The sequence below is a fragment of the Eptesicus fuscus genome, chromosome 22 (genome assembly GCF_027574615.1).
Source record: "Eptesicus fuscus isolate TK198812 chromosome 22, DD_ASM_mEF_20220401, whole genome shotgun sequence".
Lineage (NCBI taxonomy): Eukaryota > Metazoa > Chordata > Mammalia > Chiroptera > Vespertilionidae > Eptesicus > Eptesicus fuscus.
Window position 1 is genome coordinate 18860958 of NC_072494.1, and position 26950 is coordinate 18887907.

Genomic DNA, 26950 nt, shown 5'->3' on the forward strand with positions numbered 1-26950 from the left:
GCAACTTTTCACCTAGCGATGCTTAGCAGTTTATAGTAAAAAAAATAATTTGTTCACAAAAGGGAATAGTACTAATTGTGTATTGAGTGTTTAGGGTGAATGGAACAATAACATCTGTTGGAAAACTAAATTAATAAAAAATGATCTAGAAGGTGTTTCTAATCTCTGCATTTCTCATCCCAGTGGGAAAGATCAGCATTTTAAACCATCATGGTCTTTTAAAAAATATTTGATAAAGAGAAAAAAAGAAAAGAAAATCAGGTATTTATTTGTTCCTTTTGGAGATTTTACTTTTCCTTATAAAGAATGGTTTGTCACAATTTCTTATGTTACAAAAAGTCAGGGATATGTAGTTAAATACCATAGAAAGTGGATGTCTTTTTAAAATTTAAAATTATTCCAAGTCACTTAGAAATGACTCATATATGAGCAAGTGGTTAGATACTTTAAATATTTACCAATTTATTTTGGAAAATTTTACATTTCTGAAAAGACTTAAAGTGATTAGTAGCATAAAAATTTGCAAAAGTTTCATGATATACAGAAGCTACATAAATGTGTGGGGTTTTTTTAAAGCAGTGACTAGATTTTTATTTTCAGTCAATTTATTTGAACCAATTTGTTTTAGAGTGATTCACTTGGAGAAACTTTAGTCATAAAATCTATACAGGGCTTTCGCTCATTTGACCAGATAGTGATACAAGATCATATGACTTTCACAGGTATATTTCCAAAATCATGACTTAGTGAAATCTAGATATAAAGACCTTGCGGGTGATGGTTGAGTGGTGGACCATGTCTGGGATGTCCCTGTGTTATAGGATAGCATCTACAGTGTCTGGTATGTGATTACTTGGTTGTAGGGCAGAGAGGGCCCTGAGATGTGGGCATAGATATGGTGGAGAGATGTTTCTCCAAGGGAAGCATGATTTTCTGCAGTGGTTCCATCAGGCCTGAATGGGCAATGCTAGGGCCACCATATGCCAGGCTTTAGTATGAAAGATTTTGGTGCCATGGACTGGGGATTATTCTCTGAAGGAGATTAAGTAGTAAGGTAAGTCATAATAAAGCAAGCTAGTGAACAAAATAGAATCTGTACAAGGCTCAGAACAGACCTGAGTGCATCATAAGCACTATTATATAATTTTTGTTTTGTTTTATCATATAATTTTTATTCCAGATTCCCTTGGTGGGGATAGAGGTACAAAAATATTTGAGGGAGGGAGGGAGGGAGAGGAGAGAGAGAGAGAGAGAGAGAGAGAGAGAGAGAGAGAGAGAGAGAGAGAACGCTGAGACATTTTTATAGATCATTATGGTATTAGTTCTCCCAGGCTCAATGACACCAAAAACAGGAAAGGACACTTGGCTAAATTCTTTGCAAAGTCTTAGTCATAAAGAACTTGTGACTAGTACTGTACATTTCATATTAGTAAATTAGAGCCCACTGGAGGTTTTAAATGACTGGTCCTTGGTGAAAAGATCAGAGAATGTCCTTTCACCTGTCAGCACTAACTGACAGGGCAGTAGATACTTTATAAGCAAAGGGCTGAGATGTGTATTTCTTGAAGGGTGCCTTTGACATTTGAAAGTGAAACTCAGCAAGAGAAGCCGAGATGTGTGCAGTGAAAAACAGTATGTGAGCTGTGAGACTGCAGAAGAGCTTTGTGGATTATTTGGTGAAGTCATTTCTCAGTTGAGCCTCCTTCTACAGTAGTGCTATGATATTGACAAAGTTGCTCTATTTGGATATGGATTTTTTCCACTTTCTGTTATTCTTCTGAAGGCTGGTAGATTAAGGTTTTCATAAAATAAAACTTTGGTGATGGGAATGTAAACATCATAGCTTTTATATTTACCACATGTTTCTACTTAGAAAAACTTAAGATCGCAATGAATGCTTGGTGGAGTAGTCAAACACGCAAGGGAATAAAAGATTGCCTCCCTTGCAGATCCTCCCATAAGTTGGACAGTATTGTCAGTTTACAGTGTATACTTCCACACTTTTCTTTATGTCTATAGAATGTATTAATTTTCAAAAATGGGAAAACATTTTTCTCATCCCTGTTGTCACTCTGTTTTGCCGTGTGACTTTGTAGCTCATACCATTGAGAAGCCGGGAGTTGACAAAAGTGAGTGACATTGTGATAGCAAACATGGTGAAAAGCACTAGCCTTGGGGCTTGTCCTAAGCACCCTGCGAATTTTATCACATCTGTAGTTATGCATTAGAGCCCCTCCAAATTGTAAAACAAAAGTAGTATATAAAGAAAACATTTCTGAAGTCTTTGGTGTAATGAGATGTGTCTTTTATCAAGTGTTGAGTGACTTTAGGATTTATATGCAATAATATATCTCTTAGTTTTCTATCTATGATGTGTGAATATATGCTTTATTTTTAAGAAGGCATACATATCAGAAAGCATGACCTCTTTTCTTGACCAAAACATGGTCTTCAACCTTAACTGGGCCTTTATTGCTGCCAAACAGTGAAATATTTCATCAGTCCTATTTTCTGTTTCTAATGGTGACTATTTAAGAGCTTACCCACTCTCTTCAACCCTCTTACCTGAACACATTCTCCCAGTTTCAACAAACTCTCACTTTCTACTTTGCCCCCAAAGTAGAATTATATAGGTGGGTTTCTATAGATTTCTGTAGGTTCCTGTAGAGCTTCATGCAACCCCACCTGCAAGCTCACTTGCATGTGCATATCTTTGCCATCTTCCTTTGGATCCCAGCGAAATGCCTGCTCCTCTTGGTGTAGTCAGGTTCCCCGCCCGCCTGTGTTCTCTGTCCTTCCATTCCTGTCTCTTCAGGGAACCTGTACCGTCAACTTTCCTTTTCTCTATATCTTCAACTTTTTCTTCTCTTCTCTCCATGTTGTTTTTTTTTACTATTCTTTTTCTTTATGCTTAGAGTTTTTAGATACCTCATTGACAATACTTTCTTTACTCCAAAGTCATGAATATATATGGAATTGATTGTTTTTCTACATAGTGTGATATAAGAATCATATTTCATATTTTTTGTACAGATATTTAATTGCTTCAGCACCGTTTATTGAAAACAATATGTTTTCCCCACTTGTAAATCAAGTGTCCTCAAGTGCATCTCTTAGCCCTTTAATTCTTCACTGCTCTGTTAGCTCTCTGGTAACATCAAAGAGATTTACTTTTGGGAGAAGAAGGGAGAACAGTTTTCTGGTTGTCCTCAATGTTCTGTGATTTATATATCTCTTTTTAAAATTTGCTACATAAAAAATAATTTCCAGTCTCTGTTGAAATTCTCAATATTATTTTTCATCTCCCTGAAAATAACAAGCAGAATTATTCTAAGGTTGTATCTGATAACCACAGTATCTGGAACCCTTTGGGTCTATTTTTATATCTGTTGTTTCTACTGATTCTCATCTATGTTGCCTTGTCAGCTCCATGTGGATGATTAATTCCTATTATCTGCTAGACTCTGTATTTGACAACTTTTATGTAAATAGTATTTGAGGCCTAGAATAATGTCATTATTCTTCAGAGAGGTTTGCTTCTGTCAGGCCCCTTGAGAATTTGCAACCTGGCTCCCACTAAAGTCCAGTATCAGGCATTGATCTGATTTTAATCTGGGATACATGCCTTGTAAGGACAGGTCTGCTCCTATCTAACCCTCACTCCTAGAGTACTCCTCCAAGTCAGGTTGTTTACAGGTACTACTTCCTTGGGGATCCTTGGACTATTTGAAAATCTATGCTCTTCCTAGAGAAATAACATTTTTTCACAACACAGCTTCAAAGAAAAAAAATAAATCTTAATGTGAAAAATCCAACTATAAAATAGATGAAAGTAGTAGTGCTGTGGTTGAAACTAGACAGTAGGGCCTGGAGTATAGAATTACATCCCCTTTGTCTTATCTTGGCCCCTGTTGTTAAGGTGGCTGAAGGAGAAACGCATGAGCCAAAAGGGGTAAAGAATTATAAATTTATTGTTACATGTGCTAGCAGGACTGAGACCAAAATAGCATCAGTGGGGCAGAGTAGGGGTAGCAGGATATTTATATCTCTTGTAAAGGTCAGTCAGAGTAACTGGTCAGACTAGGTGCAGGTGGGGGCCAGGTGTAGGTCGTCCACTGGAGACTGGGTGAGGTGGTTTACTGGAAACTGAAGGCAACGTGTTAATCAGGAAACCTATAATGAGAATAACAGGAAAATGGCCGGGAGGGGCAAGAGCCCCAAGGGGGGGCATAATGGAGCGCAAGAATGTTCCTAATAGAAGTCATGCCATCTAACTCTACCCCTTGTTTCACATCAGACTCATGCAGCATCAGTGTCATACCTTATGTGATTTATTATCACATAATATTATTATTTGCAATTGAATCTCCCCCCTTTTCTCACCCTCTTTATTGTCATTTGTTCAACTGAAGGTTACTCCCAAGAACGAATGCAGTATCTAATAACTGGTCCACAGTTGGTCCTTAACATCCCATTCTATTCTTTATCCCTCAAGGTTACTTTATCTTTCTCCAATAATCCCTTCCCCTCTACTTCAGCAGCACATATATATGCCTCATCTCTCTATTACTCTTCCAAATGAAAACATTAAATTTATGACTTAATGTCCTGATTATTATTTCTGGTTAGGTCTGCTGTAATCTCCCTAAGAAAAAGTATATGATGCCATTGATTAATTTCATTATAAATATATGATCCCTAATCTCTGTCAACCTTGCTCAACAGTTTCTTTATACTTTTCCAGCAGCTTCTGTTCCCATTCCCCAGAGAGAATGTAACCAATTTTTCCACTCTGCTCAAAACCTCAACAGATGACCTAGGTTCTTATTTGATATGTCATACCTATACCTTTACCCATTTTTCTCCCCTCTATCGAAGTAGAAGAAATATTTTTTTCTGAATTGGTAGGTTAATTCTTCTACCTATATTTTTGGTTCCATGTTCTATATCCTCAGGGATTCTGTTTCATCATACAGTTCATTCTTTGCCCTCTCTCTACGTAAGTCCCAAATACACAACCCACAGACATGTATATTATTTCCTCTTTCTGAAAAACCCTGTACCACCTAACTTCTTCACTACCATTTATATGCTTTTCTACCCAACTTATTGAAAGAAGCCTTACTTTCCCCCCTTTACTTCTTTACCTGTCATACCTCTGTCCCTTCTCACCTGACTTTCTCAAAGGTCACCAGAGGAAAAAAAAATCCCATTTCCCAAATCCAATGGCTTCTTGATGTCCTTTCTTTGAATCTGGCTATGATATTTAACAATATTGACCACTTCTTGTTTCATAAAAGTATCTTCTTGAACTTCAAGGTAGAGTATATTTCTTTTCTTCCTATCTCCTTATTCACTCTTCTGATCTTCTTTTCTTCTATTTCTCTCTTGTTGTTTGTCAGAATTCAAACTTCTGTTTTCTTCTAGCACTTCACTCTTTTAGGCTGTTTCCAACAAGTCATTCTTCAGCTCTCACTTTACAAGCCCTCAAACATGTCTTTCACTCTTGCCCTAGACTCCTCTTGAGCTACAGATCTGTGTTTCTAGCTGCTTCCTAGAAATCGCTACTCATTGTCCTGCTCCTGAAGACTTACCTCAGGTCTAATGTAGGACTTATTATCTCTTCTTCTCTGTTTCTCACCACCTCAATGAAAACTAAAAAGTCCTGTTTCTCTTTCCCTTTTATGAATCTCCTCATTTTCTCCCTTATCTCATTTGAAAACTGGAATCACCCTGACTCCAGCTCCTCCTTCACCCCACTGAATCAATTGGTTAAGTCCTCTCACTTCTATCTCCAAATAATCTTTTTACTTGCTGTAGCCCCCTACTTCGTTTCTAACCTTCCTCATCAAGGCATCCCCAGTTCTTTCACAGACTTGTAGTTGGACCAGGGAGTCCTGGCTTTCTTCCCTGTAAGGCTATCTGACTCCTACCTCAATTTATACTTTTTTTCTAATATGACCCCAATGATGCTCAGCTACTATGTGCTGGAAGGAACTGTTAACTGAACAAGAAGAGTTATTTCCCTCCACTAATAAATGAGTTACTAGCGTGCAGGTGACACTTGCTTTTATTAGGGTTATTACCTTTCAGAATATTGTGTCCTTGATCATGCAAACCTTGGGAAGTAAAGTGTAAAATGAGTAGAAAAGATGAACCTTAGTCAGTTTTGCTACTTATAAGAAGTTCTGATTGAAACACATTGATAATAAATCAAAGGATTTGTGATGTTAAGTAGATGCTTATTATATATAGATTCATTCACAATTAGTGTCAGTGACTAAGAGCTCACAGTTGTGATTCTGACTTGTTGACTTTGGGATACAGTCCACGTGGAGAAAGCAAAACACTAGAGTGGTGGTGGTGCTGGATTTTTCTAAAAGTTTATTTCCAGTGTCAAGAAAAACAAACCCCCAAGCTGAATGCTTAACAATGAGTGAATTAACTATGGAATCAGAATAAAATTCAGTATTTTTTATTTTTGATTCTCCATTGAATCAAATAACAGTCAGCATTCCACACTATTGCATCACCTTAGATTACAGCAAATTAGGGCAAAGAACATAGTGAAAAGAGAGCTTTATTTCAATGGAGGAGATTTAATATCTAGACCTGGAACTGACTATGTCAACTTGGTTATAGTTATTAATGTGTGTGTATATGTATCATATGGTATGTATATCTCAAATTAGTGTATGTGAAAGTAATTTAAAATGATTTCTAAAATAAAAATAAGTATTTTTACAATGCTTTCAATTTTGAACTGGTCCTGTAGGATTATAAGGTAGATGACTATTTCCATGAACTACTACCACTATGCTGAGCTCAAAGTCAGGTCATTTAGTTTCTCTTCTATTAAAATGAAATGTCATGATGAAAACGTGGTATAGCATTGACCTTACACAAGACTTGAATATACTCTGGTAAAATGAGGCAAACCTAGTTTCTCTTCTATTAAAATGAAATGTCATCATGAAAACATGGTATAGCATTGACCTTATTACAAGACTTGAATATACTGTGGTAAAATGAAGCAAACCTCTCATTTCAGAATGTACATTAGCCAGTTTTCTGGTCCAATGACTAATACTGTTATTAATTTATGTCTACCAGTGACATTGTTAGTCACATAATCTTTGGATGTGTCAATGAAAAGATATATAGAACAGTTGTAGCATTTCTGTAAAATCAAATGTGGCAATATCAGTGTGTAACACAAAGCTTTTTCATAATTTAATATTTTTTTATGCTTCTCCTAATTATTTGGCATTAACCAGTGCAAATGGTAGGTTATTTTCTTACTGAGTAAGCTTGGTTTTTATTAAGTATGGCAAATTATTTTTTAATGGATAATATTTCATTACAAGATGACAGGCACTTTAGAAAAACTAGATTGTATAAGAAAATTTCATGTGATTCATTGAAGATGAATCATACTCAAATCTTTCAAGGAAAAGTTCACTGACTCAAAGCTTAAATGAAGTCAGCCCAAACTCAGAATTGCTGGTTGGTGCAGTAATACTTGAAATGGAATTAAAAATTGATTTTTAGTTTTGTAAATGTAATATGTTGTACACAAATATTGTAATACTAGAGGCCTGGTGCACGAAATTCGTGCACGGAGGGGGTTGTCCCTTGGCCCAGCCTGTACCCTCTCCAATATGGAACCCCTCAAGGGATGTCCAACTCCCCATTTAGGCCCGATCCCACAGTCGGACATCCCTCTCACAATCCAGGACTGCTGGCTCCCAACTGCTTGCCTGCCTGCCTTCCTGATTGCCCCTAACCAACGCCCCCTGGCAACCCAAGTGGAGGCCCTGGTATCTGGAATTTATTTTCCTTCTACAATTGGCAGGCAGCCTGATCACCTCCTAACCACTCTGCTGCCAGCCTGTTTGCCCCCAACTTCCCTCCTCTGCCGGCCTGGTCACCTCTAACTGCCCTCTCCTGCAGGGTTGATCACCTCCAACTGCTCTCCCTTGCAAGCCTGGTCCCTCTTAACTGCTCTCCCTTGCAGTCCTGGTCCTTCTCAACTGCCCTTTCTTGCAGGCCGGGTGCCTCCCAACTGCCCTCTCCTGCTGGCCATCTTGTGGTGGCCATCTTGTGTCCACATGGGGGCAGGATCTTTGACCACATGGGGGCAGACATATTGTGTGTTGGAGTGGTGATCAATCTGCATATTACTCTTTTATTAGATAGGATAGAGGCCTGGTGCATGGGTGGGGGCCAGCTGGTTTGCCCTGAAGGGTGTCCTGGATCAGGGTGGGGTTCCCTTGGGGCATGGGGCAGCCTGAGTGAGGGGCCTGCTGTGGTTTGCTGGCCGGCAATGCCCCCTGGCAACCCAAGCGGAGGCCCTGGTATCTGGAATTTATTTTCCTTCTACAATTGAAACTTTGTAGCCTGGAGCGGAGCCAAGCCTGGGGCTCCCTCCGAGGCCGGCAGCCATTTCTGTTGGGGTTATAATTGAAACTTTGTTGCCTTAAGCGGGTGGGCCCGGCCAGGGTATGAGGAAAGCTTTGCTTCCCCTGTTGCCGGCGGCAACCCTGGCCTGCTCTCTCAAGCTCCATTCTGCCGCCATTTGTTTGAATTTGTTTACCTTCTATAATTGAAACTTTGTAGCTTGAGTGGAGGCTTAGGCCTGGCAAGGGCAGGCGGAAAGCTTGGCTTCCTCTGTTACCTAGGAAACCTTGCTCTCTGTGGCTGTAGCCATCTTGGTTTGGGTTAATTTGCATGCTCACTCTGATTGGATGGTGGGCGTGGCTTATGGGCATGGCTTGTGGGTGTGTTGGAGGTATGGTCAATTTGCATATTTGTCTATTATTAGGTAGGATGCTCCCCTTAAGGGCAAGGTGATGACTGCCTTTTGGCACAACTGTGACATTATGCTAGCAGTAGTAATGACCTTGAGCCAGGAATGTATAATGAGTTAATACTTTTATGAACTGATGTAATTATTTTAGTGAGCCTTTAAGACTTTTAATGAACCTTCTGATGATCTCTTCATATATTCCTAAGAACTGAGAGTTAAGGATAGGTCAAAGTATAGAACCCTCTAAAAAGGAAATGCATTCTCTCTTGGCCATTGTTAAATGATTGTATTGTTTCCCTGTGTGAAAGACTTTAAGTTCACTTGTGTGGTTTTCATAAGAACCCTTAATGATCATTACCTTCCTTCCCTGATTCCTTAAATTTAAATACCTTAATCTCCAGGAAGGGAAAGTTTATTTATTAAAACTGAAATGGAGAGTAAGAAATTTAGTCACAGCAAAGTCTTTTGGTGGAGAAGAATCTGGAGGGAAATTCACCACTAATTTTTGGGCTAGTCATGTCTTAACTCTTTTCACAAAACTATGGGAATTCCAGGATTGCTCTTCATAAGTTTTTACCAGCCCAATAACATGTCTTCACTCAGCCTCGGCAGCCTGCATTTTCTTCTTCTTAAATACCACTCCAATTTAAGTCTTTCCAAAGGAACTACTGGCTATATATCCCAGTGCTCCCTTGAAGTTTATTCCTTTTCTTTCTGAAACATTGAATAGTCGACGAGTGAGACAATAAAGTGTCATTCAGTCTCCATGAACTGGAAGTAGGTTTTTCTTTTTCACATCCTCACTGTGACCCGCACTAAAAGTGGTGTTCTGAGAGTTTTAGAGCTGAAAGGTCAACCTAGGATTTCAGAGCATCCCTGAGACCACTTTTCTGAGGAAAGTGGATCAAGGTAAGGTGGATTTCTGCTCCCATGAATGGAATTGGTAATCACAGTGTTTCTAAGTAATGCAAAATTAGTTCAAGTTGAAATTCACTGACATGTGTTCATGGTTATTTATCTACATGGCTGAACTACATAGCCTGCTGTCTGAATTACCCAAGATAAAGCACTGATTGTTTATTGTTGTATAATTTAGGGACGTTTTGAATCAAAGAATTTGTGATTGATTCTTAAAGAACACCAAAATTTGAGTCCTTTGAAGAGATTTTCCTGATGGTTGGTAAAAACTAGTTATCTTTTTAAAATTGAAGAATGTTTTCCTACTTCCTAAAGGGCGTGGCGTATGCTGTTCCCTTGTGAAAAAATGCTGCATTTCACCTCCATTACCCAATTCACTTTTCTTTCCTTTTTAATCCTCATCCTAGGATATGTTTATTGATTTGAGAGAGAAAAGAGAGAGAGAGAAAGAGAGACAGACACATCGATGTGTGAAGAGAAACCGAATAGTGTCGGGGATCCAACCCGCAAACTTGGTATGTGCCCTGAGCAACCTTTTGGTGCACAGGATGATGCTCCAACCAGCTGAGCCTTCCAGCCATCACACTTTTCTGACACTTAAGATTCTGCTTATATTCTCCTACCTCAGGGATGCTAACACAAGACCCCTCAGCCCGAGTCTGGATTCTTGTTATATGCTTTCCTAGATTTTTACAAACATTTAAGGCACTTACTACAAGTTGCCCATTTTTTTGTACATGTAATTAGTTTTTAATGTGTCTCACCCATGAAACTCTAAATTCTATCTGATTCGCTAACTGCAAACAGTTCTAAGTGCCTAGTAGAGTACTTTGCATATATTGCAAATATCCAATGCATGTTTGCGACTCAAACATAAGAACAAGTGCAGGGATGGAATACTTTCCCCCAGAAATTAATCTGTGCTTTCCTAATTGTAAACTATATATTTCTATTAGTGAATTTTCTCCAGATCTCTCTATATTCCAGTATGGATTTATTCTAATCCTTGAAAATCACACTTCAAGTGTTTCTGTGACTTACTGCCAAATTCAGTAGAGCTTAAATTGCACTTTAATTTTTTTTTGCCCCAGTATAGCTTGCGACAGAGTGAACTACTATCAACATTCTTTTGAATGTTGGCCTCTTTTGCAAGCTGGTCTGCACTTGACTTCTCCATTTCTGGTTGCCCTTACATCTACTCATGTTAGAGACTATCTTAGGTTGGATTTCTCACATCTTGCTCAGAGATTGAGGAACATAGGATAGAGGGAAGAGATAGAGTTAAGCAAGAGTGCAAATACAGGCAAAGTCCCCTAGAGAGTCTGATCCTAAGGAAACTCTGAAATATGAACTATGCAAGGGAGGGCTGGGCTATCATGCTCCTTCACTGGTCAGTCATTGGCTAATGGTAAAGGTGGGAGGATACAGTAAACTTACCAGGACTTCTTTGGCTTTCTACCCTTGCAGATAAAAATGGCTCTAGTAGTTAGAAGAGTATCAGTGGCAATACAACCCATGGGATTCATATTCCTTTTAGTTCATCAGCTCCAAAGGAATATGAATCCCATGGGTTGTATTACCACTGGACCCAAAGAAAAGAGGTTTTGCTGACAACAAGTCTTAGAGGTGTCATTCACTGAAAAGAGCAAAACTGTTAGTTCAAGCCAGAGGTGGTTTCTCATAAAAATCATTTGTTCTGACTTGATCAAGTGGATTTAGAAGGGCTAAGACTCAAGTCCAGACTTGATTATTCCAAAGTCACATATTCAAAGAAAAGGATAATGTGAAATAAAAGTGAGTATGTGCCCTTCTGGCCCTTAGAGATTACAGGAAATAACTAACCATGACATCTGCCCCAGGAGCCTAGAGGGATATTCACACCACCCACGATTGCGTGCATATACCAAAGCTACAGGTAAGGTTGCATAGTTTGCGCCAAAATCTCAAATGCAACATCCCCCATCCTGCACTTCCTTGGAATCACCCTCTCATCAATCTTGGACCTTGTTTTACTCATATCCTTGTGTTTAAAAATAATTTTAGAGGAAATTACCCCAACAAAGATGGCGGCTAGAAGAGGAAAAAAGATGGTGGCGGAGGTGAAAGGCTGATCTGCTGCCTCGCATGGCAGTTTCGGAAATAAAACTGAAACATGGACTGGTGAGGGTGGCGACTGCTGCTCGCGTCTCCCCAGACCGGGCGGCTGCTCCTCTCAGTCAACACCGAAGCCGGGGCCATGGACTCGTGGGCGCCGCGGCAGCTGCTGTGGCGGAGGCCGCGGACTCGGCGCAGCGGCTCTAGGTGAAGGAAGAGACCATCTTTCTGCAGGAGGGGCGCATCCGCGCCACCGACCTGGCCGAGCTGCGCAGTGAGATCCTCGGGGCCCCGGAGGCCGCCAACACCGATTTGGAGGATTCTTAGGAGTTCTCATCTTACATTCAAGCCCTCTAGCCATTTTGATGGAGGAGAATCAAGACGGCGGCTAAGAGGCCCCAGGTGCGGAGAGGGAGCGGGCTCGGGGGCTTGGGGAGCAGGCGGGAGGGGCCCCAGACGCTGCCCAGAAATCGCGGCCGCCAAGGAAAGTTCTGACTCCATACTCACTCAGTTTCGCAACTGCGCCGCCCCCACAGGCCGCCCGGCCCGGGGCACTGGGGACGCGGCGGCGGCGGCGGCGGCAGTGGCGGCGGCGGCGCCCGGAGCCCGGCGGCCGCCCAGCGCCCATACCCACCGCGCAGCCCCCGCACGCCTGGTTCCGCGGGCCGCACGCCCCGCACACTGGACGGAGGCCCGGGCGCCCTCTCCGTGCACCTCCTGGCGGCGCTAGACTTCAATAGAGTTGACTGAATTGAAGGGATTAAGAAGTACAAATTGGGAAGTTCGAAAAAGATGGCGGCGGAGGTGAAAGCCTGACCTGTTGCCTCACATCCAGCGAAATCGGTGGGGATGAAGTGTGGAGGCGCGTGGGTCTGGCTGGTGGCGGGGGAAAGGGGCTTTTGTTCCAAACCTAGGGGAGATTAGCTCTCCATCACCCTGAAATCCAGCTTCTGAGGACCCGCGGGAGACCCAGATGCCTGCGGAGAGAGGCGGGACTCTTTTGGAGGTGCGCCCAGCAATCAGTGTATGCTGCACTGGAGTGCGGAACAAGGGGACTTAGAAACGTGGAAGGCAGAAAGACCAGACTCGCAGCCATCACGGCTCGCCGCACCATGGCCTGTTGGCGCCCTGAGACCCCGCCCCGCCCTGGGACCCGCCCCACACGTTTTGAAGACCCGCCCGCAAGTCTTGCAGGCGCACCTGCGCTCCAAGCAACGGCTTATGCGTGTGGGTGGCCTGCCCTCTGGCAGCGGACCAGATGAACTGCTGTTCTAGTCGGACTGCTCCAGGGCCACTCAGACAGGAGGAGGGAACTACAGTTTTTGCTGTAATCCTTGCTGAGTGCCTAAGGCAGTAGCTGATCTACACCCCATTGGAGACCCAGAAACGAGGGCATCTAGTGGTCTGTGGGAGATGACACCAGATTTCAACCACGCGCATAAGTGACACATTCAGTGAGCGCCAAAGCCTTGCTGCACCAAGACCCGGCCCATAAACATGTCTCCTGCACAGCAACTCTTCCTTTATAGACAAAGAGAGCCCTCCCAGTAACACCAACAACAATCAAGACTTAACTATACAAAGGAGGACCAAGATGGAGGCATAGGGCGGAAGCCTGATTGCTGCCTACCACAACAACTTTGAGACTACGACAGGAGAGCAGAGCAGACACCATCCAAGACCACCATAGGGCTGGCTGAGTGGATGCTCTACAACTAGAATAAAAGAGGGGTATACGGGATGATGCTGATGCCGGTGACCCAAAGACCACACTTTAAGAACTACGGCTCAGGCGACACAACGGCGGCCTGGAACGAGCTCGGCGCAGTTCCCCCGGCGGTCTCCGGCTGAGGGGACGGCTCCACTGGCTGCCGAGCACGGACAGACGAGCCCCTATGAGACATGGGGTGGGAGACTCCGCGCTTGCTGACCTCCGAGTCCATCAAGAATCTCAACGCCCCGGAAGCGGCCAGGTGCGCATGCTCGGCGACCGGCCACCGCTGCAGACCCAAGGGCCGACGCAGCGACGCCAGACCGGCCCGCCGCCATGCACCAGGCGCACCGGAGCTTCACCGAGCCGCCGCCCGACAAGTTCTGCAGCAGCCGTCCTGGAGCTCTGGAAGGATGGCCAGGGGAATTGCTGAGGGGGGGTTGACCGGCAGGAATTGGGATCGGGAAAACGGGGCCCCGCTGGGACCCGGGTGCGGGCGGGGTTGCACGCCTCTGGGCTCGGGTGTGGTCACATGCCTCTGGGTATAGGTGAGGCCTCACGTCCCTGGGTCTGGGTGAGGCCACGTGCCCCTGGGCCCAGGTGAGGCCAGATTCCAGGTCCGGGTGAGGCCATGTGCCCCTGGACCCGGATGACACTGGGTCCCGTGCCCGGGTGAGGCTAAGCGCCCCTGGGTCTGGGGGAGGCCGCACTCCCCTGGGTCCGAGTGAGGCCAGATGTCCCTAGATCCAGTTGAGGCCTCGCACACCTAGGCCAGGGTGAGGCCACGTGCCCCTGGGTCTGGGAGAGGTCACGTGCCCCTGGGTCTGGGAGAGGCCACACACCCCTGGGTCCAGGCGAGACCATGTGTCCCTGGATCCGGGTGAGGCCTCGTGCACCTAGGCCCGGGTGAGGTCACGTGCCCCTGGATCTGAGAGGCCAAGCGTCCCTGGGTCCGGGTGAGACCATGAGTCCCTGGATCCGGGTGAGGCCTCGTGCACCTAGGCCCGGGTGAGGTCACGTGCCCCTGGGTCTGGGAGAGGCCAAGCGTCCCTGGGTCTGGGCGAGACCATGTGTCCCTGGACTCTGTTGAGGCCTCGCGCACCTAGGCCCGGGTGAGGCCACGTGCCCCTGGGTCTGGGAGAGGCCAAGCGTCCCCGGGTCCGGGTGAGACCATGTGTCCCTGGATCCGGGTGAGGCCTCGTGCACCTAGGCCCGGGTGAGGCCACGTGCCCCTGGGTCTGGGAGAGGCCAAGCGTCCCCGGGTCTGGGTGAGACCATGTGTCCCTGGATCCGGGTGAGGCCTCGTGCACCTAGGCCCGGGTGAGGCCACGTGCCCCTGGGTCTGGGAGAGGTCAAACGTCCCTGGGTACGGGTGAAGCCGGATCCTGGGTCCGGGTGAGGCCGTGTGCCCCTGGATCCATCCGGGTGAGGCTGGGTCTCAGGCCCAGGTGAGGCCACGCGCCCCTGGGTATGGGTGTGGCCACGTGCCCCTTAATCCGGGTGACGCCGTGCCCCTGGGTCCGGCCGAGACCAAACCAGAGGGAGTCGGACCTCCGATACCACCATTTGTCCACCATCCAGAACTGAGGGGTCAGTGCTGACATGTACACATAAGGAACTGCTGGACATTGAAATTGGGTCTCAAAAGAACTGTTGATCCAGGGGGAAGCTCGCTACAGACTGATTCATTTGCCTGTCAGCATAACTATTATTGCTCGTCTCACATTCAGTTCTTATAAGTATATATCTAGTGACATATGATCTCGCTCATCTAGGGGAAATGATGAACAACATAGACTGAGGAACAAGAACAGAACCAGAAGCAAGGAGGCATCGATCGGACTATCGGGCCTCAGAGGGAGGATAGGGGAGGGTGAGGGGAGGGGGAGAGTTCAACCAAAGGACCTGTATGCAAGCATATGAGCCTATCCAACAGTTAAGTTCAACAGGGGGTTGGGGCATGCGTGGGGAGAGGGGTGGGATGGGAATGGGGGGATGAGGACAAATATGTGACACCTTAACCAATAAAGAAATTAAAAAAAAATAATAATAATTTTATTCAAGAGGGCAAAGGATAGAACCTTTCTTTACCTCACTCTTTTCATATTTTCCTGGGTGGCTAAGTTCTCACTCATTTCCTGGGTGGCTAAGTTCTCAGAGAGAATGTTTATTCCAATGTGGGGTAGAATGGCCCCAGGATATCCCACCTGTATCTGTGCAAAGGCAAATGCAGCTGAGCAGCTGGCCATGGTACAGCTCTAGCTTTCACTGGGCAAACACCACATGGGGTGTCTTCCACTCAGCCCAGAGAGGGGTGCTGGGCAGCTGGGCTGAGTCCTTATGCTCCTACTTGTCACCCAGGTTACCACTGGCTTGGAGAAGCTGCTGCCACTGAGAATGCTCACAGAGCACTCCTCTTGTTGTTTTTATTACTTTGGTATGAAGACTAACCAAACTGTCTACCTAACAGAGGCCACCGATTGTCAGTTTTTTCCCCTGATACTGTGAATTTCAAATCACTCTGTTAATTCTAATATGATTGTTTGATATCACAGACTTGTTGCTGTTGATTCTTGAATGGGCATGTATCTATTCAACTGTATCATAGTTACCTTCATCCAAAGATGGAGGTTGCCATGTTCTGCCATGGAGACCCAGATGAGGCTCTGAGACTCTCAACCCAAACAAAAATGGACCAGTTAATGGCTAAGCTTTTCCCTCCTGTTTCCTGAGGCACACCTTTGTTTCTCCTCCCTATTGCCCTTATATCTTATACTCAATCATTTTATTCATTTTTTTCGGCATTGTCTATGCTGTTCCTCATGCCCTTCCTCAATTTCTGTTACATACATATACATATATGTATATACATATACATGCATATGTATGTATATACATATATGTATATATATTCTTAAAATAACAATATTATTAAAAATTAAAAGCCACAGTAAAAGATGTACCATTTTATAAGCTGCCAGTTTAAAAATACCCTATTAGAGAGAATTCTCCAGGACATCTGGCTCAGATTTTACTCCCCTGTAACTATGACCCAGCATTGAGAACAGTTATTTCAAATTTGTGTTTGCCGTCCTTAATCTTACATAAAAAAAATAAACTTGCTTTGAATGATTATTTAAGAAGTATGAAAGCAGACCCGCTGGCTCTGGCTTTAAACCAAGTCACTATAGGTGTCACTTACAAAGAATTACCATCTAGTTCTTAAACCTTGAAAATCTCATGGAGCTTCACTGAGGTCTGGAAGGCAGTAGCAGAGAACTTCCATGCATGACATCATACAGCAAACTCTCTAAAATATTCTTTGGTCATCTCTTCCTATCCCTCAAATTTCACTCATAGTGGTTATTTTTAAAAATCAAACCTTCTCTCCAAATACCCTTCTCTCTGGCGACTTCAGAGCGATAACATTTCCAAAGAAATTTCTGCTTGCCAGGCTGACCCAGCAGCCCCTTCTTCACTCCTTTCAAGAAGCCTATTTCAAAATGGGGAGCTTCCTACCACCCCCAGTTTCTCCAGATGAGGAGTTCCTGCCATACCCCTAGCAAATAAAGCCTTTCATCACTTTAAAATTCAACTGCTGCTGTCCCAGCCCTGCTTCTCAGGGCTAATGAATAAACAGCTGAAGTTCCACCTCACAGGTGGGGAGTTAAGGAGGAAAAAGCTACTGGGAACCATCAAAGGAAGGAGGAATTTTATGCACACACCTTCTTATGCTCCTTCTTTCCCAGAAGCATCACAGAGTTTTCAGAGGTGATGTTTTAATGGATTACTTATATAGAAATTATCCTGATAACATAAAGCCTTGCTTCTATAGGCTGCCCACTGACTGAGGTGAAGCCATAGCCTTAGAACATAACATTCTACCTACTACTGACTTTCTTTTTCTAACTCACTGATGAATTTCTTGCTTATCATTGCTTCCTTTATGCAAAAAAAAACAATATGTGAATGTGCTAACATTTATGCATAGCCTATTTGGAAATTCCTAGTGGAGTCCTATGAATTTTAAATCAAAGAGGTAACTTGTGAGATCATTTGAATGTTTAGACATTTAATGAACTGACTTATTTTCTGATCAGAAGTTTATAATTAAAGAGAAATAAGTTACAGAAGAGAGCCAACCTGTGGGTTTTTTATTTGTTTGTTTTTAGTTGGTGTTATTTTGTTTTTTAATCTATCAGATCCAAGCAGGAAGGTGGGGGGAAGAGAATATTTTCTTCCAACACTTCTTCAAATGAGGGTTTTCTACTGCAGAGCAGAAAAGATAACAGCTGAAAAAAATAGGGGTTAGTGAGGAGTTGAGCTGGAGAAGATATATTTATTTGAGTAGGGAGCTCAGCTCTTCCTGGCCTGTTTTAGAGAGGCAATTTCCCTGCTCACGGCAGTTTGGTTTTTAAGGAACAAGGCTTTCTACACAAATAGCTCACTCACCCCTTCCCCATGAAAGTGACTTCTTTATAGGAAAAGCCTTCCATGATGTCACACTAAAGTTATCAGTCAAAGCAATGACAAGGAATGGTTTATTACTGCAGAATAAAAAAACAGGGGACCTCTGAGAGTAAACTTGGCTGTTCTCCCAGACTTTTTGTTTATCCCCCAGATGGGGGGAAGGGCATCTATTTCTGTAGCCCCATCAAGGAAGTGAGAATCAGGCTTTACTATAAATATTGTGGTTCTTAGCTAGGTTTAAAAATAGAATCATAGGAATTGAAAGGACTTCCAGGGGTGTTGTTTTTTTTTTCCCCAGACATTCCCCTAGTTCACAGGGGCCCTTCCCAAACCCTTCGTCAAGCATATCCTGTTTGCCTGATTGTGAGGAAGAGACATCCCACAGTCTAGTTCCCAGACCACACTGTCCAGTTCAGGAAACTGCTCCCCAGCCAATGCAAGTGCGTTTAGTCCAAGTCCATGCTTTCTCTCATTAGCACAATGTAAGAGTTAATGAATTAATCTTAAATAATAAAAGCTTAGCATACACAGAGACACACCAATGTCATCTAAAATAGTGGTTGCCAACCAAAATTATATTCCAGAATGGTAAAATATGGTTTTCTGTCATTGGCCCTAATCACATAGGGATAAAAAGACTTTGCAGGAGAGAGAAAGAGATGATAAAAAATTCAACAAGTGGTCAGAGAATAAATTTTCAGACTACTGGTTCACCTACATCAGGTTGAGTCCTAGTGCCTAGAGAGCTGCCATCTGATCATTTGGGCAGCTTGTTAAAAGTGCACAATGCGAGACTCCCCTTCTATCCTAGATTCTCATCCAGTAAGTCTGTATTGCTAAAGTGCTCCCCTAGTTTCAGAATCTGTGCTAAACCAGCCCCAGTGTCCTAGTCAATGTGGAAAGCTCCCTGCATATCCAGCCCAGCTCTGCTTGAATGCAGACTGATGGGAGGGCTGTGGGCTAGAGTGATCCATTCCCCAATGAAACAACCTCTTTTTCAAGCAATTTTATTGCAAAATTCCTCTAACTGTGAGGATGAAATCTACCTCTCCTTGATTCTTACTCATTGGTTTCAGTTCTACCTTCAGAACAACCACAGCAAATGTAAGTCTCTAACAGATGAACTGTTCCACTATTTCTTGATTAGATGTCCTATTTCCTCTCTCCTTCCTAGAACAAAGCAGAGCAAAACAAACCATGATTCTCTGAAATCCAGAAAAAGGGCCTGGAACACTCAACAGGACTTTTAAGCCCCATGCTTTGGCCTATGCCCCAATAAAATAGCCAACTTATAGCTCATTTTGAACTAAACCTTCCTTACTCAGAATGCCTTCCCTTTCTCAAGATCTTCTGGGAAGCCTCAGATATGTGCCCCTTCCCCTTCTATGCTATCATTTGCTACTTGTCAAACCTCTTGTGTAAAATCAAGAGGGAACTTCCTTCAAGAGCTTTTGTGGCCGTTAATGATGTAAAATCAACATCACTCTTACTGAGCCCTTATAAGAAACTGAGGGGGAATCTCCAGATAAGGACACTGCTTAGGATGAGAGTTGAAGAAGATGAGGGTCCCAGTTACAGCCTTCACAGAGACAGCATTGTTTCATAGCTCCAAAATCTAGACTGTGCTTTTCTAGGTTAATTCCCACCTTAACAAATATCTAATCTCTTATCAAGGGATGCTCTCAGGTGATCAACCATCTGAAGCAACAACTAAAGTAAAAATCTCGACTAAAGTAAAATGTATCTAATTCAGTGCTTGAAGAATTCTGGTTGAACAGAATTGGTCTTGCCCCTTCACCTTTTAGTGTTTCCAAGATTTTTCTCAAAATGGTTTAAATGAGAAGTCTCCAGTCTTACTGTAAGGTGGTGTGAATTGCTTTTATTTTCTTAATTTCCTCAAAGCAGGGCGACTCCCAGGGAATACTGACAGTAAAATCCCCAAGCTGAGCATCATTGGAAAGGGGCATCATTGAAGCAGTTACTTTCTAGACCTTGAGACTGAAAGTTGACTATTTTTCAGTTAGGAGGGAGGATGGGAAATTTTTAAAGCTTATCCAAACCTCACTCGTGGCATTCCTGGCCTTGGCGAAATGTGGGTAGGCCCCTACCTCATGGACAAGTAAGTTCACTGGAAGCAGCATGTCATTCCTGGGCTGGAGATTGGCAGGTAACGTTCCTCCACTCCTGCATGGCCTAAAAAAATCCTGAGCTGCATGAAAAATTCTGGTATTTTCTCATTGGCAAGTACTCTCCTGTCAGCCACATTCTTCCCAAGGAGTCCCATTTTTCTTGGATGACTTCAACATTCTTTCAGTCATGTTCTGTAGATGAGTCACAGGAACCCATGGCAGCAGAGGAGAGCTGCAGAACTGAAGATGAGCATGTGGATTGAACACTCAGCTTTACATCTTATATTGTGACAAAATGGGCTCAGAGCACATCCAGCAAAAGGCACTTCTGCATTCTATTATGGGCAACTTTCCACCATCTCCACTCAGAAAAATGAAATGGAGCTTGGGTCTTTCCCATTTAGTTATTCCTGGTCTCTGTCCTCCAAGGCGACTTCCATACAACATTTTTTCATATTTAAATGATGATGCCTGGTAAATTACACTTTAAAGTTGACTCAAAAAAAGGACTACATATAATCTGAAAAATGATGTACAGAGAGAGATGATGATTCTGAGATAATGAGTAATTTCTTGGTGGCTTTTGGGGGATCAATCTCATTACTTCACCATCTCACCTCAACCAGTCTCATTAGTTAATTTCAGAAAACAATCAAACCTTACCATACATCTTCACTTTTACTTTTTTAGCTCATTCTACCAAGGGAATAAGAGCAATCAGAAAAGAACCTCCTCATCCTTCCCCACCACATGTCCAGGCTCCCTAGCCTGTACCCAGGGGTTCTGCCTCTCTTCCTATGAAATGGATGCACTCTCTATGCCCTTATGTGGGCAAAGCAGAGAACTGGTCAGAGACAGATGCCGAATATCCTGTGCATCTGGGTGTATGTGAGAGATCTCGGGGAAGGCCTATAATACCAGCCACTTCATTCACTGGACACATGCTTCTTGATTGCATCCTCTTTGGATAGACAGCAGCATGCTAAAGACATGCAGAAGTGATTAGGGTTACAAATGCCTTGGATCATAAACTGTGATAACTACAGAATATTCCTGAGTCAGGAGTGTTTCGGCCTTAGTTTCACATTGTTTTCCATCCTGCTTTCCAGTAGCAAGTTAAAGTAAAGCAGAAGGGACCTAGATAGATTAGGCCATCTCATACTTTGGGATGACTACTGAAAAACACAAATTTTATTCTTGGTAGAATACATCTTAGTGGAAGCCCTGCAGGTTAGAAAGTCAGTACTTGCTGGAACAAGAGGAGCCGGGAATTCCCGAGGTCTTGGTAGAATACATTTGGCCATCTGGAGCTACAGTTCTGGTGTTTGCAGAGTCCCATTTCACCCTGTTTTAAAGTGTGGATACTGTTTAGAAGGAAAAGAAAAAAGATAATCAGAATAATGAGCACCCAAAGAAGGGAGACTTGAGAGTTAGCATCTGAGATTATACCTGGAAAGAAATAGGAGGTTTTGAGAAGCTGCTCTTAGCTGCTCCTGTTTGCTCTTGGAAAGCTCTTTCGCAGCTCCTGTAGGAGAGCATACTGATAAAGAGCCATTAAATCAAGTCAAAACCTGGAATGCAGTTTATAAAGTAAGCCCTTCACCCCATCTGGAAAAGCATCAAGGAAGAGGGAAGTCTTGCCTTCATTGGTAGCTCTCCTGAAAACATTAGAAGCTTGGGAGGTCCCACATTGAGCAGCATAATTTTCCCCTAGTCATTGTATAGTCTCATGTAATATCAGGCAGGGGATTCAAGACATCACTCAACTCCATATCTCCTAAATGGGAGTCAACTCAGTTAGAGCTACCAAGACACAGATACCATCTTAGCCCGGGCACAGACCCGCAATAAAGGGAGTGTCAGTGGTGTTGTACAATGAAGTTGTCAAGACACTTGTTTGCTGTTGAGTGTATTACCCCTGGAGCTTACATTTAAGAAGAGCACTGATAAATTGAAGCCTGTGCAATGGGAAATGGCCAGAATGACCAGGCACTTGGAAATCATTTATAAAGGAAATAAGTGAGGACAGTGAGAAAGCTTGACCCCAAAACAGAAAAAGGAAGAAGTGGTGTCATTCCATGTCTGAAGGAATGCTGAGTGAGAAAGGGAACAGACTCCTTTTGTGTTGGGTTGTTGGGCAGATAGATAGCAGAAGTTTTAGAGAGCCAGATTTAAACACGTGATTTGAAAGAATTCTCTCACAGTTCAAACTTTTCAATTGTGGAAAAGGTTGTCTTATGAGATAATGGGCTGGAAATGGTCAAGGAAATGTTGTCACGGCTGTTATAGGGAGTGGGGCCTTGGTACAAGGTGACTTTTGTGGTTCTGTCTCTCAAATTCTGAAAAAATTTTCTCAAACCACTTAACTTTTTTTTTTTTAAATGAAAATTGCACTTAGAAGTTCTGTTTGTCTTCCTTCTTTACTTGAAAATGATATGCCCACCTGTGAGTAAGCAAATTCATGTGCTCTTTGGGTTTATTTACTAGAGAATAAGAATGTGGATTGCAAAAATAGCCTTCTGCCATGACATTTTTGGAGGGGGGTTCTGAATTGGAATTGTGCTCTCATACCGCATTCCAGGTCCCAGCGAGTTCACTGTGAGCTAAAGGAAGAAGTTGATGCTTTTGCTCAAAGAGAAAAGATATTTTTCTGCTTAGGGGTTGGCAAGCATGCCCTGAGAAAAGAGTATGACCAAATAAACCTTTGTGCCCCAGTATTCTATACTGGAAGTATGTCTAGACTTCATGCTTACTTTTCCCTAACTGATTCAGATTTTGTAACATATGAACATTCTGTGAACCCTCATGAGGGTGATAACTGGTGATTAAAAAGTGCTTATTCACCTTGCTGTCAAAAGTATAATAAATAATGGCCCTGGCCATGCAGCTCGGTTTCTTGGGCATCATCCCATGCACCAAAAGATCGCTGGTTCAGTTCCCAGTTGGGACACATGCCTGGGTTGTGGGCTCAGTCCCAAGTACGGGGCATGCAGGAGGCAATTGATCAATATCGCTCTCTCACATTGATGTTTCTCTCTTCTCCCTTCCTCTCTCTCGCTCAAAATTAATACACTATTTTTAAAAAGCATAATAAATAATGACCTACAACAACAACAAAAATCCTATATAATAAAAGGCCAGAGGCATCACAACTGGAACAACCAGAGACCAGACCACTACAGCCCCTTTCAGGGCTGGCCCCATCCCCAAGCAAGTAGTTAGGGGCAATCAGGCAGGCAGGTAGAGTGGTTAGGGGTGATCAGGTAAGCAGACCAGTGGTTAGGGATGATCAGGTAGGCAGGCCAGCAGTTAGGGGATATCAGGTAGGCAGATGGCCCATCACTGGGCTGGCCCCAGCCCCAAGCAAGTGGTTAGGGGCAATCAGGCAGGCAGAGTGGTTAGGGGTAATCAGGTAGGCAGGCCAGTGGTTAGGGGCAATCAGGTAGGCAGCTGGCCCCTCGCAGGGCTGGCCCTAACCCCCAAAAAGAAAGAGGGAGGCCCAGGCCAGCCAAGCCATTGCACTCTAGCCTGTCACCTGCAGAAGGAGGCCACCGGTGGCAGGGGCGGGGAGGGTACAGTGCTGCACAGATGGCAAGCAGTGGCAGCGGCGGGGGTGGGGCCAGTTGCCTGCAGCCAGGGGAAGGAAAGCCCCAATAGGCCCTGATTTCAGGCCAGGCCTAGGAACCCTACCCAAGTGGTCCTGGATTGTGAGAGGGTGCAGGCTGGGCTAAGGAAACCACCCCCCCGGCCCCTTGAGTGCATGAATTTCATGCACCGGGCCTCTAGTCTATATATATAAAAGGCTAATATGCGAGTGTCCCTGCGGGAGTTTGACCAGGAGACAGGGAGTTCTATAACTTGCTATGATGTGCGCTGACCACCAGGGGGTGGCGCGGAACCAAGGAAGGCCCCAGCTGACAGCCAGAAGGCGCTAATCGGCCCTGATCGCCGGCCAGGCTTAGGGACCCTACCCATGCATGAATTTCATGCAATGGGCCTCTAGTCATATAAAGATAAAACCAAGTTAATGTGAACTTCAAAGGCATCTTAAATGGAGGAAATGTCAAGAGAAATTGACAGCTAAAAGAATGAATATAGGGAAGGGCAGTTCCTTCCTCTGCTGGGAACTGGTGGCAGGGCTGGGGACTAGGTGGTTCTAGAATAATTGCATGGACTCAGATTGCTTATGATCTTGAGTTCTATGTGGTAGGGGCATCTTTCTCTTTCCTCTGGCCCAGTAGTTCTCAACTGTGACTGTTCATTGGAACCAGTGGAGAAGTTTTTAAAAGACTGTTTCTTGGGTCTCATGGCCAGAGATTCTGATGTAATTGATCAAGGATGTAGCCTGAACATCAGGTTGTCGGGTACTTTCCAGGTCACTGTACACCCAGGGTCCTACCTCTGCTTCATTCTGGTAGCTTTCTTTACCCTGTGGCAAATCTTTCAGTCCCCAGTGTGGAGCACAGTGCATGAGTGAAGGGACAAAGGTGGCCTTCCCAGGGCTACTGTTGTTATCATCATTCTCAGCCTCAGAACAGGAAAGAACAGCCAGGAAGAGAGACTCGGGTGCAACTTGGCAGCTGGACCAGAAGTGACTCCCAATCAGTCTTTCTAGAAAGTAAGATACTAGGAACAGGGGAACCACTTTTCTTTTAAAACTTAGCATACTTAAATATTCAGAGAAATCCTTATTGTGGTGTAAAAAATGATAACAGACTTAGAATTATTTTAAAAGCATTTCATTAGTGTATGGCCTAATTAGGTTGTTTAAAAAAAATGTTTCAGTTGCCTTCAGAGACCTTATTTTCAGATTGGCTCTTACCTGATTGTAATACAGACAGCAGGCGCGGCCTCTGATTTGATTCTTGTTTCCCGTGATATCACTTTTTCCAGCCACCCATTGGGAACATTGTTATTCTGTGAGTTTGTCCTTGTCAGATGTCAGGCTGCCCAAGAGATGGAAGGAAGGCGGACAGAGGGGGATTGTAGAGATCCATAGACTTTCATGGGCTCAGGCTATGTGAATGTACTCGCTAGAAATACCCAGGACATAGAGTGATTCATAGCCCTGCTGAAACATGTTAGCCAGATAACCATCAGAAGGATTTCCTGTTTGCCTCTGAGGGACACAGATGAGAATTGTTTTTCCCTCTGATTTTGCTCATTAGTGTTACAAGTGGCTCCACTGGTGGTGTATCCTTTGATTCCCTGTCAGAATGCTCTTCTTCTGTTCTTCCGAATCCAGAAGGAAAGATGGGCCTCAAGTCCTTGAATGTGTTTGACACAAGAGACTTTGCTCCTAGTAGGGAGAATTGCCACGTGGGGCATTTGGAATTGGGGAGAATTCCTGGGCATTTACCCTGGTCCTGGAGCATCCGGGTGGTCAGAATAGGGGCAGGAAAGCACGGTGACAAAGGAGACAGAGTAAATGGCAAAAACAGAGGTCCAGTGATGGTTACTCTGGACCATCATCATCATCACTGAGTGAACAAGAAAAGTTCCACAAGGAGCCTTGCTCAGTCTTTGGAGGCAGAGTTCTGAGATGTGGGTGTGCCTACTCTTGGGCTGCTTCTTATCAAGGCAGGCTCCCTGTTTGGGTGCAGTCCTGGAATCTGCATTGCTAAAAGACTATCTCCCCACAGTAATTTTGATACACTTTGAAAGTAATTGCCTTGGATTACATCCATTTCTGGACTCAGTCATTGAACATGTTGAAACTCATGATGTCTAGAATATGGAAACACAGAGCTAAGATTTACACTGGAAATGACTTTTACATATAGTAGAGGACAAAGGAATGAATGGGAAGAAAAGAGGAGAAGAGCACACTGAGATCAACAGAAGAATAATTTTAAGGTAGCTGGAGAGCGTGAGGCTGCTGACACCCACAGATCGCCTGCCACAAAGCTTCAGCTCACATGTATGTATGTCTAACATATCCCAGCAATATATCAGATGTATTGCTCTATCATGATTTAGGCTACTCTTGATTTTTCAAATGAGATTCACATGCTATAAAAAATCAGTTTTAAAGTATACAATTATATAGTGTTTAGTATATTCACAAAGTTGTGCAATGATCAGCATTATAATCATCCAAAGAATTAACACTTTTTGGCTATTATGAATAATGATGCTATGAATATTTGTGCACACATTTCTGTATGGATATGTTCTCATTTATCTTGGGTATATACTAAAAATAGAATTTCAGGGTCATGTGGTTACTCTATGTTTAAATTTTTGAGGAACTGAAAGTATTTTCCAAAGTGACTGCACCCTTTTATATTCTACTAGCAATATCTGAGAATTTCAATTTCCCCAAATCCTTGCCAACACTTATCATTGTCTGTCTTTTATTATAGCCATACTAATGAATGTGAAGTGGCAGCTAATTGTGGTTTTGATTTGCATTTCTCTAATGACAAATAATGTTGAGCTTGTTGGCTATCTGTATATCTTTTTTTAGAGAAATGTCTATTCATATCCTTTGTCCATTTTTACACTGGGGTTTTTATCCTTATTGTTGAGTTGTAAGTGTTCTTTGTATATGTTGGGTGTGGACCCATTATCATATATTATTTGCAAATACTTTCTCTCATTTTGTGGATTGTACTTTCAATTTCTTTATGGTAATATTTGCAGCACAAAAGCTTTGAATTTTGATTTAGTCTAATTTCTTCTCTCTTTGTTTTCTTTGTCACTTGTGATTTTGATGCCATATCTAAAAAAAGTATTTCCTAACCCAAAGTCATGAAGATACTCCTATATTTCTTCTAAGAGCCTTATTTCTTTTTAGCTCTTACACATGCATTTATG

The 26950-nt window shown here is 43.5% G+C and overlaps 1 non-coding gene across 1 annotated transcript; it reads right to left on the bottom strand.

Moving 5' to 3' along the window:
* Positions 1–11228: 11228 nt before the first annotated feature.
* Positions 11229–11307, bottom strand: MIR9315 (microRNA mir-9315). The gene has a single exon (NR_129061.2). It is a non-coding gene; the product is annotated as a microRNA mir-9315 (primary transcript).
* Positions 11308–26950: the final 15643 nt, after the last annotated feature.